This window comes from Anser brachyrhynchus, assembly GCF_964034855.1.
Source record: "Anser brachyrhynchus genome assembly, chromosome: 8".
Classification (NCBI taxonomy): domain Eukaryota; kingdom Metazoa; phylum Chordata; class Aves; order Anseriformes; family Anatidae; genus Anser; species Anser brachyrhynchus.
Genome location: NC_137702.1, coordinates 4,207,236 through 4,226,268, shown reverse-complemented (window position 1 = coordinate 4,226,268; position 19,033 = coordinate 4,207,236). Strand labels below are relative to the sequence as shown.

Sequence of the window (19,033 nt, the reverse complement as noted above, 5' to 3'; positions counted from 1 at the left end):
ATAAGCACCTTAATTACAGTGCAGGCTGCCTGATGGGCCACGGAAAAGGTCGTCCTCCAAACATGATAACAAGGGTGGAGCAATACTGGTCGGTTTTTCGTCTGTTGGGAAAGAAAGAGCTTTGCAGAGAAGATTAATAGTAAACAATGTTAATCTAAATATATCTCAGACACAAAATATCACATTCCTTCAGGCTTGCCTTCTCGGGGGGTGCTGGCATTAACCATTTTGCTGGGGGAACAGCTAGAAGGAGACACGCTCCTCCTGTTCAGGGCAGAGCTGGAGATGAGGCACAGGTTTGTTGTCATTTTGCTGTTGAGGCTGTACAGTGAGGTCTCTCACTTGCTCTGCTTTTAGCTGTTGGGTTCAGGGCTTCCAGGCTGAGCTCTAGTTCAAGGGCAGAGAAGTGAACAGAAATATTCGCAGCGGCTTCACGGTGGTTTGAGCGAATTCTTCACGCCTCTGCAGAAGAGAAGAATCAGACCGGGGGCTTACAGCTGGGTTAGTCCCCCATTGCAGCCCGTGTCTGTCTCCTCGCTTATTTAATTATTCTTATAGGTCAGATCAAATAGAAATTGGAGGCAGCTCGGTTTTAAAGTCTCTGCTGCAGTCGGTATAACAAAGCATCTGGCAGGACGATTTCATTTCTGACTCCCACTGCTAATGGCACGGCTTTGGGCCTTTGGGTAGGCAGGCTATCCTTATCACCTTGGCAGGCTTCCAGCTCCAAATAATAATCCATTAACGTCTGCCCCGCTGGCATTCTTGCCAAATACAAGGGATATCTTTTAAATAAACATTGGCAGTTCCCAGTCAGAGGAAAGAGAAAGGGAGTAGAGGAAAAACAATCCTTGACATTTCAGTGACTTTGCAGGGCTAGCTGACACCTGGTACCACCCTTATCTGCGGGTGTTTATGTGGAGCTGCAAAACACAGCTTCTCCTGTTGGCTCCTTTGCTGTCTTTAAATAGAACTGGAAAGACTTATAATGATAGGAGTAACTTTCTTGGACAGGCACTCTTTTCTTTGCCTTTTTGTTTTTATTTTTTTCCAGGCTGGGGAGACCCCTGTGTTAATATTAACGTCTCTGCTCCTGTTTTCCTCTGAAGTTAGCAAGCATAGTGGAGCAGGCTTGCGTGCCTTGTTCTTCCCCAAAAATACTTTTTCCCATAGTTTTCTTTCCTAACAGGTTAGATGCCATGCAGCTTTACTTCCATGGGGGCATTTTCCCACACGACTTCCTATCTCTGCAACCACCAAAGCAAACAGCCACATCGATCTGCCAGGAATCAGAGCAACTGGGGCTCACCCCATTCTTGGCGTTCCTTGTGAAGCGTTCTTGCTGTTTGTTTCAACCATTTCACTTTCTCTGCAGCTGAACTCTCAATGACAGCTTGAGGTTTATTTTTCCAGCTGTTATATTTTGCTTAATAGCAATAAAATTACTTGTTTGGATATTGCACAGTATCAATAAATGAGCTGTCTAGATTTTATTTTTGCAGTCCAGTTAAGATCTGGGGTAGGATTCCTTCTTCCAGAATGTGACTGGGAGACAGTAACGTATTTATTGTTCAAAGAATAACATAGGGTCAAACCTAGACCCAAAATTTGCTACCCAAGTCTGGAACTGGATTTCATTTCTGCTTGCTTTGCCTTCGATTCACTGGTTGTGCTGATGCTACTTTAGTGTATATCGGCCATAGCTATGGGCACACACACACAAAAATCTTTTGCTCATTCTTTATATCAAGTTAATTGATTGGACAGTAGTTTGAAGGATTTGAAGTCTTGACTATAAGAATAATTTGGTATTTAATTCTCTCCTGCTAATGACTTGGGACTTGGTTTGCAACTACTCCCATGCCAAACTCTTCAAATTTTAATTTTTTAATTTTATTTGCAGCATTATATTTTGCTTGCCACTTTCTATCTGAGTGTTTGAGGCTATTCTTATATTTTCCCCAATTTCAAAATAAATACTATCCCTTCCCATGATTAAACTTCCTATCAGGTTAGCATTATTGCTGAATTTTCTGAGGCTCAGCTAAAAATGTCACCTAACCCCCTTACTTGTGCATGGGATGGGGCAGGGGGAGACACCCTGGCTGTAGAAGGGATTGGAGATAAATTGACAAAGTGCAGAATGTGCTTTTGCATGGGTCCTCATCTGGGGGCATTATGCTTTGATGTCTCAATACTTCCCTTCCTGAAGCATGGTGATATTTGAATACGTGAATGTGTTTTCAATGAAAATAACTTAATCACCAGTACTGGGAGCTTGAGTGTTTCCTAATTAGAATGGAACCAATCTGAATCTCCCAAACCCAATCTTCGCTGTATTTTTAGTTCAGTGCATCGCTCCGCCCCTGCCCAGCCTGTATATGGTAAACCTTCTGCTATTTCCTGCTCAGTTATTTAATGCTGGAGCCAGGCTAGTTTCAGTTCCTGAAGCAGAACCAAGCAAAGCAAATGTGGTTAGAATGGAGTTAACTGGAAACATTCCCAAAAGATAGCAGATCTACTCCCAAGCACGTACTGATCCACCTACAGTGGAAATGAAACATCACTACCTCTTCACTTGCTGTAGATTGTGGCCTGACACTTAGAGACCTTCCTTAATAGTCTGTACTTAAAAAGAATTATGAAGAATTACTCAGTTCGTATGCTGTAGGCTCTTTCAGAATCAAACTATAATTGAAAATACTGTTCTTTGCAGTGAAAATTATCCCCTTTAGTTGTTGAAATACTGCTGATGAAGTGTAAAAGGGACAAGAAGAGAAGTGTATAATACTGAGAGACTGCTTAAAATGGGCAAATGCATATTAAATAAGTATAGGTCCCTACAGTGGATTAAGGTGACACATCTATTGCTTTTCTTTCTTCGTTTTATTAGACGCTCCAAACCCTCACTGCTGGAACATGTAATGTCTCTAATTTTGCTGGCAAGGAAGATCCTTAAATGCAAGTGTGCTCAGGTAGGGAGAAAAGAGACAGCTGCAGTAGCTGTGTGGGCTAATAAAACACTTTGGCAGGCCTATTTACTAGGGAGGAGCACTCCGTGGTAGCATCCATCCGAGTCCAAATCTGGAGCTGTGAATTGACTTGACGGTAGTCTATCAGAGTCCTCTCTTCCTGGGGAAGCAATATTGTTAGCCCCACCATAAAGCGTGAGGGGCAGAGAGAATTATGCAGCATGGTTTGCTAAAGAAACATCTGAACTTCTCTTCCAGTAACTTGCCAACTTGTTCTTCAGTTTCAATCAAATTAGAAGGGCAGAGGTGTTGAAAATAAAGTCCTCTGTGTTGTGTGAAAATAAGAAGTCAAATACAGTGCGGTGGCCCAGTTTGTGTCTCCCACTTGTGCCTTCCTCTCTCCACGGGGGATGATTGCAGTAGACGTGAAACACTTCTTAGACACTGGGGAATCCATGCAGGAATTAAGTCTCGAGGAACAAGATCAATAACAAATCTGGCTTCTGTAGCTCTTCTACTCACAGAGTTAATTGTTTAAATAAAGAATTTAGTAACAGAGACACTTCTCTTCAGGCCTCTCTCGTTTAGAGGCTTAAGTATTTTCTAACCCAGATCTCAAGAACAACAGTGTGTAAGTGTGCTGGAACAAGTGCTATTTTTAAGTTTCCTGTGGTTTGAGAAATTGTCAAATTTCTGTCTGGAGGATCGAGGGATCCAGAAAACCAGTTCTGAGTTTCTGGTGTAAACACGGAGTGAATACAAAAACGAACAGGCACTGATTTTCTGGATTGCGGTAGATGAAAGAAGGTTACAGATCTCACCTCTGCTAATGTTAATCCAGAGCAGCTCCAGCAACTTCAGGCTTTCGTTAAATATTATTCAGTTCAGGAAAAACCCTCTACTACTACAAAACAAGTTTTTCCACTCTTACGGGTCGTGACCGTATACGGAAGCAACCCACGCCGATAACCTGTTGCACAACTGATACCGAGGAAGGCTTCAAAGAGCACGGCTCTGCACCTGCTGACCCCTGGCCTGTCTGGCAGGCCTGGCCAGGCGCTGAGCGACACGAGCTGCCACCTCCTCTGCCACCAGCTGCTTGTGCACCAGAGATGCCTTTCCTGGTGCATTCAGAGACAGTCCACGTGCAGAGATCTGTGTAGACTTGTAAATGTCCCGTTGTACGCGGGAAGACACTGTCCATCTGCCAGCAGATCCGTGATGCCGTGGCCTAGCTGCCATTCTGTGGTTGTCCAGTCCTGGGTTTGACGTGCTCCCGATGACACAGCCTTTCTTGTTTCACAGCTGGCAGTGCCTACGAGCATGTCTCATGTATTCACAAACTCCATAAATATCAATAGTTATGATTTAATATAATAGCAACTCAGTGCCAGTACTTCTATATTGGCACAGGGGGAAAAGAGAGTGCACAAGAGGTAAGAGTTTTGTTCTTATGCTGACTGAAACATGGCAGTAGCAGAAACGATGGCACTTACAGTAAAGTCACGGTCTCCTGAAGAATACAATTCCATCATTGCCTGGAAATTTAGCACTTATGCAGGGATGTATTTCACTCTTGAGTAACATCACAGCATCTCAGTGAGTGAGTATGACTTTATACATCGAGGAGATCGTGAGGGCTTCCACGCATTTGTTGACTAGAAGACTTCTTTCCAACAACGCTACTTGTGTAGGCGATCCCAAGCTAACAAACCCCTTGGGACTAGACTTGCTTTCTGTACTACACGCCACCCTGTGCCCTCTGCCTCTGTGGGTGGGGGTGCTGTGGTGGCGCTGCGATGGGAGGCTATTGCTCACCCTTCCGCAGACAAGGAAAAGCACTGCATTCTTCCTTGCAGTCCAGTGCCTGTTACTGGAGGCATATACAAAACTCCAAGGGATTTTTTTTTGTCTTTGGTTGATGTTCTGCTGTAGATGCTTGAGTCAGGGTTACTTAGATTCTGCAGTTTTGAAAGGGTTTTTAGGCAGAAGGATCAGGGAGGTGAGGTCAGTGCTTTCCCCTCCCTCAGTGGGAATTGGGACAGGGTCCCTCTGACAGTGTTTGTGTCCCTTTTGTTCTCTCAGAGTGCATTTCCTTTCTGTTTCCTCATCCAAATGGGCTTTGAGGCACTGACACCTTTCCCACATCCTCTGAGTCTGGCTAAAGTCTTTTTCAAGACCTTCAGTAGTGAAGAACAGGAGCAGTCTCTTCTGGTTTTTATGAATTTGTAGAAATCCAGAAGCCTTTCCTGGGTGACAAAATATACTGGGAGCGTGGTTCTGCCCATCTGGGCAAAAAACAGCATACATACAATGCTCTTGTATTGAGAAACACCACATTTTGTGCCATACAATGTACTGATCCTAGAGACAGACTTTAAAAATATGATACGGGAATGGCACACAAATAAGCAGTTGCATGACTTATAAAATTCTGGTGTGGCTTTACAGTGAAAAATGACACATCTGGCATCTAGCACAGGGAGGTTTTTCATTTTATTTTCCTACCCCAAAGTGCTTTCTTCAGGGAAAAAAAGTAGAAGTCAAATTGCCCTAAATAATACGCTTTTAGTATTAACAGTATATGGCCATCTATGAAAGTGGAGAGAATATAACATATACAATCAGCAAATACTGTTGTTGGCCAAAACAAAACTGGAAAGTTTTAAGAACAACCACCGTATAATGTCAGATTACCACGGTGTCTGTTTTTGGGAGCCTCACTCTCTTCTTTGAGAGTTATTATGCCAACGTAGAGAAAACTAAATGGAAACCAAGAAAGGTATCATTTTCCTTTCCCCCCCCCCTTTCTTTTCCTGTTGGGAGTGTTTCTGTTTGTCTGGATAAAACTTACCCATTCCAGTCCCTAACTACTATTTAGGATTACATGCCAGCTTGAGAAGCTGTTATGCAGGTTGCCCTTAAATAGCTCAAGTTTGAGTGCAGAGCACCTGCTGCTTGATGGGGAGACAATAAAATTCAGGGCAAAGGCTTCCCAAACACAAAGGATTGCTTGTGGAAAAAAGACCTTGTTGATCTTGGATGAAGTTATAACCACTGTTTGATGACTTTAGCGAGGCATTGTGTGGTGTGCTAAGTCTGTGCATGTGTTTCTGTGTGTGAAAAAACACCTGAGCTAAACAGAAGAGAGCAGAACGAAGCCGAACCTCCTCCTAACGGTCTTTCTTCAGGTGCATTTTATGGAGCGTTTTTGAAAGGGCTTCTTGTATGAACCTGTTGGAAACTCTTTCCAAAAGCTGTCGGAGCCTGTGGGCCACCTTCCCCCTCTGAGTTTGCATCTGGTAGCTCACGGCTTCCAGTTCAGCCGCTGGTCCCTCCATCAAGTGCTCCAGACCCTGCAAGACTCCTTTGCCTTGTCGGGAGATGCAGGAGCTTGAAAAAAGGAGTTTTTACAGAAAAGTGTTCTCTGCTCACCCCAGCCCCTCTTCATTCACCTGTTACCACGCACTGCTGCGCCTTTAACTTTGCTCCGTGCCTCCCGTCTGCTGGCCTCTGGAGGTATTTATCCCTTCCCTTGGAGTCAGCTTTGTGTTCTGACTCATTCAGTATTGTGTTTGTGGTTTATTTTATGAGGCAAAGCAAATGGGGTAACCTTGTGAAGATCAAAACAGGGTATTTTAAATGACACGCAGTTGCAGTATTAATTTTCAAATACATTTAGCAATAATATTGGCATTCACTCATCCTTTACAGGAGCGTGCTTGTTTTGCAAGGAGAACAGCAAAAACTTTTATAAGTTAACATGGTTAATCTATGAAGTAACCTGTTCATTTTCAGAAATTTAGTTTAAAGGGGGCAGCTCTAAACTGCCAGGATTTATTAAGCTGTTCCCTGGAAGGCATCAGTTTAATCCAGAGCCCACTGGAGTCTGTGAGCATCTTCTTGTTCTTCTGACTTGCTTTCCAGTGAAGGACTGAGTTCTGAAACATGGTAGCATCTCTTGGTCATGCTGATTCGTATATGGAGGATCTCCTCGCTCCTCAGGACCTCTCTTTTTGTTGTTCAGCTGTAGTCTGCTGGAATAATTTGGACTTGCTTAGCAGGAGTTGTTACTGCAAAGCTTGTCAAAATTTTCACACGCTTTCAGAGCTAGACAATTTAGTGAACCGGGGCAAAATTTTTGAACAACATCGCCCAAAATGTTTATGGTTAACAAAGACCTACTGTTCCGTTTTTGGCAAACAGCTGTGTTCTGAATACTTGTAGGATCTTTTCAAGAACCATGCGTCCTTCCCAGCAGCTCTCCCCGGGGCTGTTGCAGGCTGGTGCCTCTGCTTGGTGCAGAGGTGAGATTTGCCTCTGGACTGGTCTGCCTGCTCCATCCGTGAGTGTGGGAGCTGGGTAGGAGCTAGTAGTCATTTCTTACCATCCAAGTTGCTTACTTTTTTTAGCATTTCAACCAGAAATGAATTATTTCTTGCCATTGTGCAAGGCAGCCCCTCTGAACCCTTGCCGAGTTTGGGATTTACCACCCCACCACACACACACACTGCCTTTTACCCCACTCCAAGTGCCAGAACAAACACAGCCCACGCGTTTGGACATCAGGCATCCAGGCTGAGGATGAGGGAAAGCCATGCAGCACACCGATCACATGCAGCAAGCGGATCTTTTGCTGCAGTTTTGGTTTAAAACCGGACAATTTGTGCAGGCTGGTTTCGGAGGCATTCGGTTTGGAGCAGGACAAGCAGAGCTGACAAACCGCATGATTGCCTGGCGTGCTACAATAAAGCAGAGAAAGGAGGAGCCTTTGGTGTCACTCAAGAGCTTGACTGTTTTTTTTCAGTAGGTATTTTTCCAGTTCACAGCGGGCCATTGACACTAGAAAGTGCAGCAGCAGCAGCAGCCTCGGTGGTGAAACTGCCGATGTTACAATCGGAGGGAGATAAAGTGAAGTGTTTGTTGGAGGGGCAGTACCAGGAAACGGCTGAGACATCACATGACGGAGGTTGTGCACGCCGTAGCAGGGGGACGTATTTACTTACAGGCGAGACTTCTGCCAGACTCGACCAAAGGCAGTTTTGGCTAGTTATTTGGATTACCTGACCCACTTGCAGTAGGAAGTCATTAGATAGATGGTAAATACCTACCCCACCCTTGGTAGGCAGACAGAGTCTTTGCCAAAATGGTCTAGCTTAGCTTCACGTACAATAAAATATTGTGCCTTTCTAGTTAAAACTGTCCTTTCAAAGACATCAGAAGCTGCTGCTGTTCCAGTAAGCTGCTCCACTTCTTGGCATGCGATCGTTGCGGAGAAAGCCTCTAGGATTTACCTCGTACCACCACCTGGGACACAAATCATACGTAAAAATAAGCCTGAAACTTTTCTAAGGTGCAAATCACTCACTTCTCCCGCTGACGAGAAAAGCTCCCGGGCTCTCTGGCAGGCAGGGAAGTTGCCTGTGATGGGGGATACTGATAGGAGCCTTACACAACCATTCATTTCAAGTGCTAAATAGAGACTCCGCGAGAGTTTTTGCTAGACTTTTTTATCTTTTGTAATGATAGCTGCAGCTAACTTAGCCCACATAACATGCATAGTGATTAATTATTGCTAATTAATTAATGGGTTTAAAATTTGAAGCGTGGTTCCTGAGACATTATGTACAAGTTATCATTTTTAACAATCTATTGCTATTACAGTAATTCTTAACTCTGAATTCTCTTCCACATAAATAGATGAGATTGCACCAGAATCCGTGGCCCGCACCGATGCTGAGCAGTAGCATAACGCTGTGAATTCTCACCAAAATAAGATTCTGGTCTTGCGTACATCAGAATATCATTGGAGAAAGTCCATGAAAAACCAGCAGACTTGTACTAATGTAGCAAGGAACAGAATCTGGTCCGAAATAATTCTGGTTGTGTTTTTGGTGTATATGAGACTTCAGGTACCGATACTTCAGACACTGGTGTGGGCTGGAGCAGTGCATTTAGCAGAAATGGAAGTGAAATTTTTATTTCCTTCAGAGGTCACTTCTCAGACGTCAGGGAGCCATTTCTCATTTTATGGAACTGGGGGACGATCTTGCTTGTCCTCTTCTGCCAAACCAGAGACTGTTTGCTGAAACAGACCTGATCTTTCTGTGTGCACAGGGCTCATGTATAGCTGCTGACTTCGCGCACCGCATGCTTGCTGGGTTGGACAGGCTTAGGAGAGAACAGAGCTAAGTTAAAAAGGATTTATGCTCCTATTCTCCAGGATCATTAGCCACGTATCTACAGTGTTAAGGACAATATGTCGTGTTGGGCTCAGCAGAGGATTGTAATGCACTAAGGGAAAGATCCGTAAAGGACACAGCCCCCCCAGCTCTGAGGCTGGGATTCAGAAGCTTTAATTAGGATGCTACTTTGCCTGCACAGTGTGTTGGGAGAGTTCAGTGTCTAGTAATGGGATTCATAGGAACCAGTACTCTGAGCAGGGGGATTGAGTTAGCGAGCTGGAAAAATGCTGAAGAAAAGGGTAAATTGCTGCGCTTCAGTAGGTACCTAAGCCCTTTTCTTGGGTCTGACCCTGAAGCTGAAGTTTTAGTAATATGTACCAGTCAGCCTGTGTTTACAATTCCACCGAGTTTCCTTAGGGAAATAAATCAAATTAAACTTTTTTTTTTCATCTGACCCTGTTATTAAAGTAGAAAGCTGAGCACCAAGCTGTACTGGAGGCCCGATGTTATACTGGAGCAACACTTCCCTTGTTTCTATCCCATTTACGAATGCCCTTCATCAGCTAATCACTGTTTGGCACAGTATTAAATTTAATCACTGAGCTCCAAAACGTTGTAATGTGTCTACCTACTCCATGGTTCCATTTGGATGGAAATTTTCTATCTCGTTTAAAGACTATTAAAGCCCTGCCTTTCTTACGCAGAACAAAAGGGTGTTGTTTACTTTGTTTTTCATTATTTTCGTATTCAACAAAAGATGATTATTCTGTCTCCTCAGTGCAGAGATCCTTGTGAGCATGTAGACCTCCTCTACTTGCTCTTTTTTCCCCGGGTGACTACAAAATAGAGAGATTTCCTTCATGCTGAAGCTTACGGTTGAAATGCAAAAAAAGCAAATCTTATTTATCTAAACCTTCAAGGTTTTCCTAATGAAGGTATTAATTAAAAAGATGCTGTGAGGCATAATTGAATCAGGAAACAATGTTACAAGGCACACAGCAGTTACGATGAGAATAATGCACATTTATGATTAAGAATGAATCGTTCATGATATAAAAGCATTTGTTTCAGCCAAAACCTTTTGACCTTTTAAGATAGATGCAGCAAACCCACAAACATGTCATTGTTTGTTTGGCTCCCATTGTTGCCGTCACGTCGTAAGATGGAGAATAGCATTTCTGCTCCCTCCGACGGGCGGCCTGTGGGCAGGAGAGCCGGGCCCTTGGTGCTTGGGAGCTGGCAGCCCATTCACAGCCGGCTGATTTTCTAAAGACCCACTTATTGAATGACGCAAGGTGCAAATTATGACTCACTCTGCATAGGTTAAGTTTGTAAAAATCAACCTATATTCATCTTCTTAGCACCTACACGGCTGCATAATGTATTTATTATCTCTGGGGTCCCATTAACCCTTTCAGAGGCCTAAAAGCAATCTGCAACACAACCCAGACAACCTGATGATGCTGAGTGAATTTAATTTTTTCTCTTATATCAGCGGTGGACTGGTGAACAGGGCAGATTTTCTTCTCTCTGGCCTGGATTAGGTCACAGGATGGCCCAGCAGTCTGGTTTTGAGTATTTCCTCCTGTTCTAACAGGCCTCGTAAAAAACACGTTGTTTGCTGTTGGTGTTTGCTGATATGTGACACTGTGTTTTCCAGGTCTCAGCCAGAAGAACCAGGTACCCTTCGATCTCTGAGTCCTCTAATGATCTTGCAATGACACTGTAAGTAATCATTGTTTATTACAAACAGCTTTTTAAGCAGAAGTTTGGTGCCAGTCCAGCACATTTTATTAGCTGAAACATTTCCTTGTATTTCCCACTTGTATTGCAACCTACTTTTTATGGTAGGTTTAAGAGTATGGGAGCCGTTTTGCTGGGCCTGAAAGGCCTTTAAAAGGACAGAACCACCTCTTCACCTTCCCCACCCATCTCCTTCCCCATCATCCCTCCTTTCAAAGGGAGAACATCAGGAAGTTTGGAGATTCAGATGTGGTTCCTAAACCTGTGTCAATAAGGAAGGTCTCCTACCCTGCTGGACATGGTGTGCAGCCGCTTGTTCCTGTATTTCAGCTCTCCTTCCTCTCAGGAAACCCAGACTTCAAGGGAAGGAAATCCCCAAATGACCCTTGTACATATCATTACAAAAATGGTGGATGCTTAAAAAAAAGGGTGTTTACCTTACATGTATGGCTTCATTTCTCCACCTATATTCCCCTACTGCGCATGTTACAAATAATGGTGGCTATTACAGGAGAGCTATATGGGATGCACGCTGGGAAAGGAAGCTTCTCTTTCTTTAACCCTTTGTCTGTAGTCCTAACTCCGGAATTTTCCTACCCTAGTAACATGGCTGGACTAGAGGAGAGACTACCTTCTCTTATTTCTGTGGGTAAATGAATACTGCAAAAAGCTTTTCTCCAATGTTGAATCAAACACTGAAATTAATTTACTTCCTCTCCGCTCGTAAATACTACATGTCAGCTTTCTGCAAGCCACACTATGCTAACCTACTTGCAGAGAAGGTTAGGTAGGAAGGCTTCCTTTCCTACAGAAAGGAAGTAGAGAAATTGCATGTGAAATTATTTACAACAAATTAGCGTGAAAAATGAACATTGGCCAGATCCTTGTCTGTGTCTTTACTCAGGGAACACGTATTATCCTGTGACATTCATGGCCAATCACTTCTAAACATAAAATGTATGTTGCAGAACACGAGTAGGGAGCAGATTGGAACTGAGTATAAAGATATATATGCTGTTTCTCAGCCCATAATAAGACTTATTGAATCCTGATGAATAATAGATGTATTTAAAGGAAATTATGATCTGCTCCTGTTTAATCCTTGAAAGAAAAAAGCAAATTTGCTCATGAATTCTCTGTAATGGTTTACTCTTTAAGACAAAACAATGGGCACTTGATATGAAACACGCTGGAATCAATCAAAAGACCCCCATTTAATGCCCCAAATTTGTAGGCTGCCCAGAAGTCTGTTATGGCAGCTGCCACCTTTACTAACCCGCCAGGGTTAAGACCAGGTTCCTCTTGGGCTATAGCAGTAACGGCTCTGAAGTCTGGCTGAAACAGCCTGATATTCCCGAGGGATCGGGCACAGAGGTGGACCTGTAACACACACTCACCTGTGCGTTACATCAGTGAGTCTAGTATGTGCTGTTCCAGTTGTAGCTCTTGTAAATTAAACAGAGAAATAAGCTGCTCTTTCGCTTCTTGCCACTGCTGAAATATGATCCAAGGCTCAGGTAGATTCCAGCTGTGATCTCGCTCCTTGGTTATGAACATACATTTATGTTCTCAGGACATTATAGCTCCTTCTACACAGGCAGAAATTGTAAAAACAAAATGAACAACGTTCTCTGTGTACAGTAGAGTTATTTAAAGCGCCTGAGGGTTTGAACATAAGCAGACACTGTTCACATACAATATAAGCAAGACTTCTGGGTTTTGGCATTTAAAATGACAATTAAAAATACAGCAGGCATGTTTCAGCAGCTTTATGGGATGCCATAAACATCCAGAAAAGGATTCCAGACAAAAGTAAAGATTCACAGAACAGATTCTTTTCTTCTTTTTGTTTCCTACCTTGGGAATTAGTGTGATGTGTTGTGACACACCACAAAACTAATGAAACCAAAGGAAAAAGCAGAAGGTGTTTTGCTCATTGGAGCTTACTGTAAGAGGGAAAATGCATCTTTGGGAGAGTCAAAGTTTATGATCTGTGGGGCTCTGTTCAGGTAAAGGTTTAGCTTCCTGCTCTTCTGAAAAGCTTGGGGAAAAAAAAGCCCCATACAAGTCTGGAAGGGGGAACACACTTTCCATCTTCAACACGGAGATGGACACAATAGACTCAAAATCTCTCCCTGGCACAAGTTTGCATGCCATGACACTGACTGAATTTTCTTACATATATTTATCACGGGAACAATGCCACTGCACAGTCAGTCAGCTGTTCCCTCTGTAGCCTCCTGACAGTGTGCCTACAGGACTACAAACCTTTGGAGTCTATCGTGTACCTTTAAGCAACATCGTGTTTGCACACATATGAGGCACCTCCTGTTGTGAATGCTTTATGGGCATTAAGCTATGGTGAGAAGAAGAACCTGAATCTCAGGTTAAGGATTTAATTACAAGGCTCTTCTTCCTCAATAATTTTTTTCCTGCCTCTCGTAAACCTTTGACAGAAATGGTAGGGAGCTGGAGGTGGGTTCCTTGGCTTTGGTTTGGTTTTCCTTGATTTTGGTTCTTTGTACTCGAATGCTCTTTTGGAAAAACGCTTTGAAATGTTGTTATGACTCTGAGTGAACTTTCCTCTAGGATGGTCAGCGCTTTCCTAGCCTTAGGAAGGGAGACAGATTGCAAGTCAGCAATGCCTTTTGTCCTGTGCATGCACTGAAACCACGTAGCCATCAACCGAACCACCTCATGATGCTCAGCCAAAAGAAATTCCTCCCCAGCTTCCCTGGGTTTTGCTCAGGCCCCCCTTGCCACAGGAATCAATCGTGTGGCTCCTCTGAAAAAAAAAGAGGATTTTTTTTCTGAAAAATAGCACGTCTGATAGAGCTTTTTGGGTGTTCACAAGGAATTTACCTTCTTCATACACGCAGGGGCCAAGGAACAGTTTGTTTCTTCTTTCTTGTCACTGAGCATCCAGCACTGGGATTGTTTTTCAGGAGTTGGGGCTAAATGTGAATTGCGTTCCTGACAGCCCAGAGGTAAGCAACACCCACATTAGTGAGCCAGAGCCCCAGTCAGGGCAGGAAGAAGTAAGGAAACTGCCCGCTCTCTGCACACAAATCAATCTGCAGTGGCTGGGAAAGAGGCATCTTCCAGAAAAGAGGGACATACAGGGTATCTTAGGGTTACATTTGTATCCTGTGGCTGTGCGTTTGCTTTGTTTTAGTTTTCCTTTCTCCTCCCCCTTAACCTCAGTTCAGGACTGCGTACGTAGGAGCTGTTTTCTCCCCTTTGCCTGTATTTATTTCCTTGAGCTAGGCGACAATTTCACAATCTGAAGAATTCAGAGGCAATCCCATTTTCCATCTCCACCTTGCTAGTTGTAACCTCCAGTTCCTGACCCTGCCCCAGTTGCAATACCATGCTGTGAACCAAAGTTCAAAGGTCTTTCAATTAGCCCCCCCAGCAGTTTTGCCCCAGCAGGGGCATCAGGCGCATCCCCTGGGGTTTCTCCTGGAAACACGACCTTGGGCTGGTTCTCACCCCTCACACAGGTGCTCAGCACAGAGTTAAGTTCATGTCCAGTTAAGAGCTATCTCAGGGGCTTAAGTGGCCATGAAATAGGGTATGATTTTAACACATCCTCTGTGTAGCATAAATTTGATGTTGATTGTAGTGAAACTGCTATGGTGGATAGTCTTTCTAGCTATGAGTGATCGTATGTGCTTACTCGTTTTCAATAGCACCTATGTGACTTTTTCATTTCTACAATCAACCTGAAACTTTCTTGATAAAGTAAGGTTCGTAATTGCTGCTGACACAAAAATCATGATGGGAAAGGGAGTTGCAGCACATCTCCAGAATGCTGTCTTGAACCCCTATACCTTGCTTACCATTGCAGATACCTTCTGCTGTGATGGAGAAGTGGAACCGACCTGAATGTGGGGCAGATTTGAATAAACCCTTTCACCTGTCCAGCAGTGCAGAATTGTTCTTTGCCTTTTATTTGCTCTTGCTGTGCTCAGGCTAATCACAACCAACAAAACTCCAGATGTTTGGGCAAGTGTATCACAAGCCAGTGCACCTCAGCCTTAGGAAATTTATCTTACTTTTCAAGATAATTCCTCAAACTCCTTGACATTTACTCCCATGGGTATTTGTAGACTGTTATGTCTGCCCTTACTTGTTGTTTAACCCAGCAATAAGCATTTAGCTCTGTCCTCATAAATCATTTCCCTTCAGCTCCCTGGCTAGAATGACTGTGTGTGCTCCTAACTATGAAAAACCCAGGCTAAGCCCACCCTTTAAATGACTGCTCCCCGCTGGGCTTTATTGGTGGCACAAAATCGATGTTCAAGCCATGATTTCATTCCTGGCTCACTGCACGATCTTTTGCTGATTACACTGACCTAAGGATCCATAGCCACAGTTCACCAGATTTCTTTCCTGTGTCCTCCTGCATACTCCAAGACTCGCTCCACCTCTTCTTCCAACTTTAAAACCACCAGTTTAGGGTCCCTGCCCCCCTTTCCCCAAGAGAACATCTTCTGGGAGTCCCTGCAGCCTCTGCTCCCACTTTCTTTGTGCCTCACTCTTCGCTGGAGGACTTCTCGGCAGCCAGAAGTTGGCTCCTGGGGGGTAGGCAGAAGGTGGGCTCCCACAGCACATCTCACAGGATCAGTGTCTGGTGGGTGCAGCTCCCTGCAGCAGGGTAAGCAAGAGCGACAGGCTGGATTCAGACCTCCTCAGCCAGGATCCGTGGCAGGAGCTGAGCCCAGTGCCATGTGTGCACCAGCCTACTGGGAGAACATGGGAAATCCTTGCACTCTTGTCCCCCTTCTCCCTGCACCTCGGTGCTGGGACACTTTCTGTGCCCCTCCTTGGGGACCTCTCTGCATTTTGGGAGAGACTTCTTTGGACTGCGTGCATGTGAGTCTCAGGAGCATGGTGGTGAGGCCAGAACGTGCTGTTGGTTAAGGAGTCTTTGAAGGTATCTGGATCTTAAAATAATTGCTACAAAACATCACCTGGATCGGGAATAATTCAGGAGAACCCTGAAAAATGCAGGAAATTTTCCTCGTGTGCAGATTTGCCAATAGCTGCCTAAACTATTCCTTTTACAAACTTCCTTTTACTTTTTTTTTGTTGTTGTTAAATTTTGGTAGTGGTTACAACCACAGATATGAGAAAGCCCGGAGAGATCTCTCATCTGGCATACAACATCATCTCATTAGTATAAGGTATCCTACCACCATGTGTGAAGTAGAATGTTTTCTTTCTAGCTGGTAAAAGTTTGGAAATTGCAAAATTATCTTGCAGGCAAGAGACGTAATGTGACAGAAGACATTTCCCTTCCTAAAACTCAACAAATTTAGATAAGCCTCAAGCCCACTCTCTCTTTCTATCCTACTTGCACATTCATTTTAACTTCCCCACTCTCACCACATTTGCTGCTGTGTTAAATGTGGCTGATCACTGCAGGGCGTGTTCTTTCAGGACCCTTTTGTCTCCAAGGTGGAAGAGTCGTCCATTTGACTCCTAGCAGAAGAAGAGTTTGGTTCTAAGTTGGGGATGACTTGTCCAAAAGCTACTTCTGTTTCACCCCTGAGCTACAGACCTACTCTTTAAAACTCTGAACATTTATTTTGATTTTTATGAAGGCAGAATTGTCTTCAGACATGAGCAAGAGTCCTATGTAAGCATTAATTAAGTTAAATTGTGTCTGGAGAGTTTAGTCTTGTTTAATGGCTTTGTTCAGTTATTCTACCTGTTCATTATCTTTACATAAACATTAAAATCATACAATCATTACATTTTCTCCTCTAAAATAAAGGAGATTCTTATAACAAACTTAACTCTGCATGTTTTCTTTGTTTCCGTGTGAGTACACACGTGCACTTTTTTATTTTATTGAATAACTCCTTTAGCCATGTTTTTCCCCTCTCTTTGCATCTCTTCAGACACGGGGCAAGCACAGAAGAAGAATTCCATGTGTAACCAAAAAAAAAGAAAAATTGGGTTCCCCCTCAGATCTTCATAATCATGGAAGTGTTGTATGCCTGTTGAAGCTGTTGCAGAAAAAGCTACTGATGTTCAGCAAATTGTATTAGAGTTTTCAAAACCATGGCATCATTCTCCGAAATGTGATTTTCTAGGAGCCAAAATGAGAAAGAAGAAGAAATGCAATAATCCACTTGGGAGTGAGGGTCTTTCATTTTGGCCTTAGTAGTTTAATAAAACTTTTAGCTATGTAAACACTTGTTCACCAGGAGAGGTTAGTCATTGTCATGCTTTCTTATACTCTGATACTGCTTTCATATTCTTTTTCTGGGCATTTCTCACCAAGCCCATGAAGTCTGACCTCTTACTCGCTTCTCATATTCATTTATTATATATCAGTTATGCTGTAATGATGACCTTTATAGAAATCCTTCAAGGTACATCCATTAACTATTAGGGCAGCCCTGGCACGTGCTGCACATTCATCGGACTAAATCAGAAACAGAGCTGAAATCCTTTCCAAAAGCGAGGTTGAACGTTTAAAATGAACCAGAGGAGATCTCATCGGAAACATCCTTGTTATCACTGTCCTTTGTTATATAAAAATCATACAGACTGAAATAGGCTGCCTGATAGAAACAGATTCTGCACTAGAATCACCTGAATGAATATGGAATCCGTGCAGTGTAACGATAGACCAGGATTTGCAAAAGTATGCTGTAATCCCTCTGACCTCCTCAATGAGGTGTGAGCATATTATAGGAAGAGATGTTGTGGGACCAAGCTAATAACCTTTTATTACCTTTGTATTGGCTTTGTGAACCTGTTCCAGCTTTCTCTGCCATGAAAACAAGGGAATCCCTGGTTTAATGTTGATCCCATGAATTGCTAAATGGCCTCATGCCCACTGACTCAGGGAAGCATATATAAACTGGGTAAGCAACAGCTAATTACCTCCCGTAAAACATCTCTCCTCTTGAATCTGCTTCTGGATGAGCCATTTTGTTGAATGAGCCATTTGAATGAATGTCTCTTGACTTACATTTAATCCAGCCTCTGCTGAAGTTAGTAAGAGTTAATAATCTGATTTTCCCGGAAAAGGATTTGGACCCTGACTTCAGCAAGTTAGTTTCTTAGAGCAGACCGGCATGTGGTGTGCTGCCTAATGGCACAGCCAGAGCAGGAATTCTGCAGAAGCCACGGGCTGATGATAATTCTCTCGATCCCACTCAGGAGAAGACATTTGGCAGACAGAGCAGAGTGGGCTGATCCATCCCTTCTAACAAGCAGAAGCACAACATTTCTGTGGTTCGCCCTGCAAACACCTTCCCCTTCAGAGGCTGTGCGTTCAGAGCACCAATGGTTGAGGGAAGTGTAGGAAGGTTTCTGTCTACTTCCCAAACCATTTCTAAGAAGAAAAAAAATAGAATTCAGCTGACTTGAACATAAAATAGAATTCATTTAAAATGCTGTGACATTTTTAAAAGTGAGGATTCATTTAGAAAACTTCCATTTTTTAACCATGTTTATACTGGGAGCTGTGGACACAGAATTATCACTACTTCTTACCTGTAGCTGAAAAAGGAGCCATGTACCTCTGAACGTCAAACATGGCTTTAATCTGCTTTGCAGCTTATTTGTTTTGGTTTTCTCTGTTTCATTTCCCTTTGCTGTGTTAAGCTCTGACCCTGAAAGGTGAGGAAGTGAAGGAAATGGAAGAGTGAAATTTGGGGAGTCTGACACTAAAAAACCAAGGGAACCAGAAGGCAGTCTGTCTGGTTGTGAGATTGAAATGTAAGTGGACTCCTCAAATTAATTACTTTGGAACCCACTTACTTGGGTATATGGACTCCCTTAAGCATAAGTCTTACATTATGTCACTGAGATGGCATCTGGGCTTGATTTACGTTGGCACAAAACTAGCTATAAACTGCACATGTGTGCCCATAGTAGCCCCTTTTCAAACAGAATCTGTTTATAGAAACAGGAAGCGTGGCTGCAGCAGGACTACACCGAGCCTCTGCTGTGTCAACAGCGTCACAACTACAGGTATCCAGGATCTGCACCGTGCATTCATTTTCCACGTATTTACGCTCAGCCAGTAACTTGGAACACCATTACCAGAGATTAACGGTGGGTTGATGGAGCAAAAATGACTTATTAGGTGAAATGTACTCTGCTGAA

At 43.4% G+C, this 19,033-nt stretch overlaps 1 protein-coding gene across 9 annotated transcripts in view; it reads left to right on the top strand.

Annotated features, from left to right (window-relative positions):
• Window positions 1-19,033, top strand: part of FGGY (FGGY carbohydrate kinase domain containing) — a 305,771-nt gene that overhangs the window by 66,981 nt on the left and 219,757 nt on the right. For all 9 annotated transcript variants that reach the window (XR_013954379.1, XM_080602612.1, XM_080602635.1 and 6 more), the window contains one exon: window positions 10,818-10,882. The gene's annotated coding sequence lies outside the window, so the exon portion shown is untranslated. The remainder of the gene's footprint in view (window positions 1-10,817; window positions 10,883-19,033) is intronic.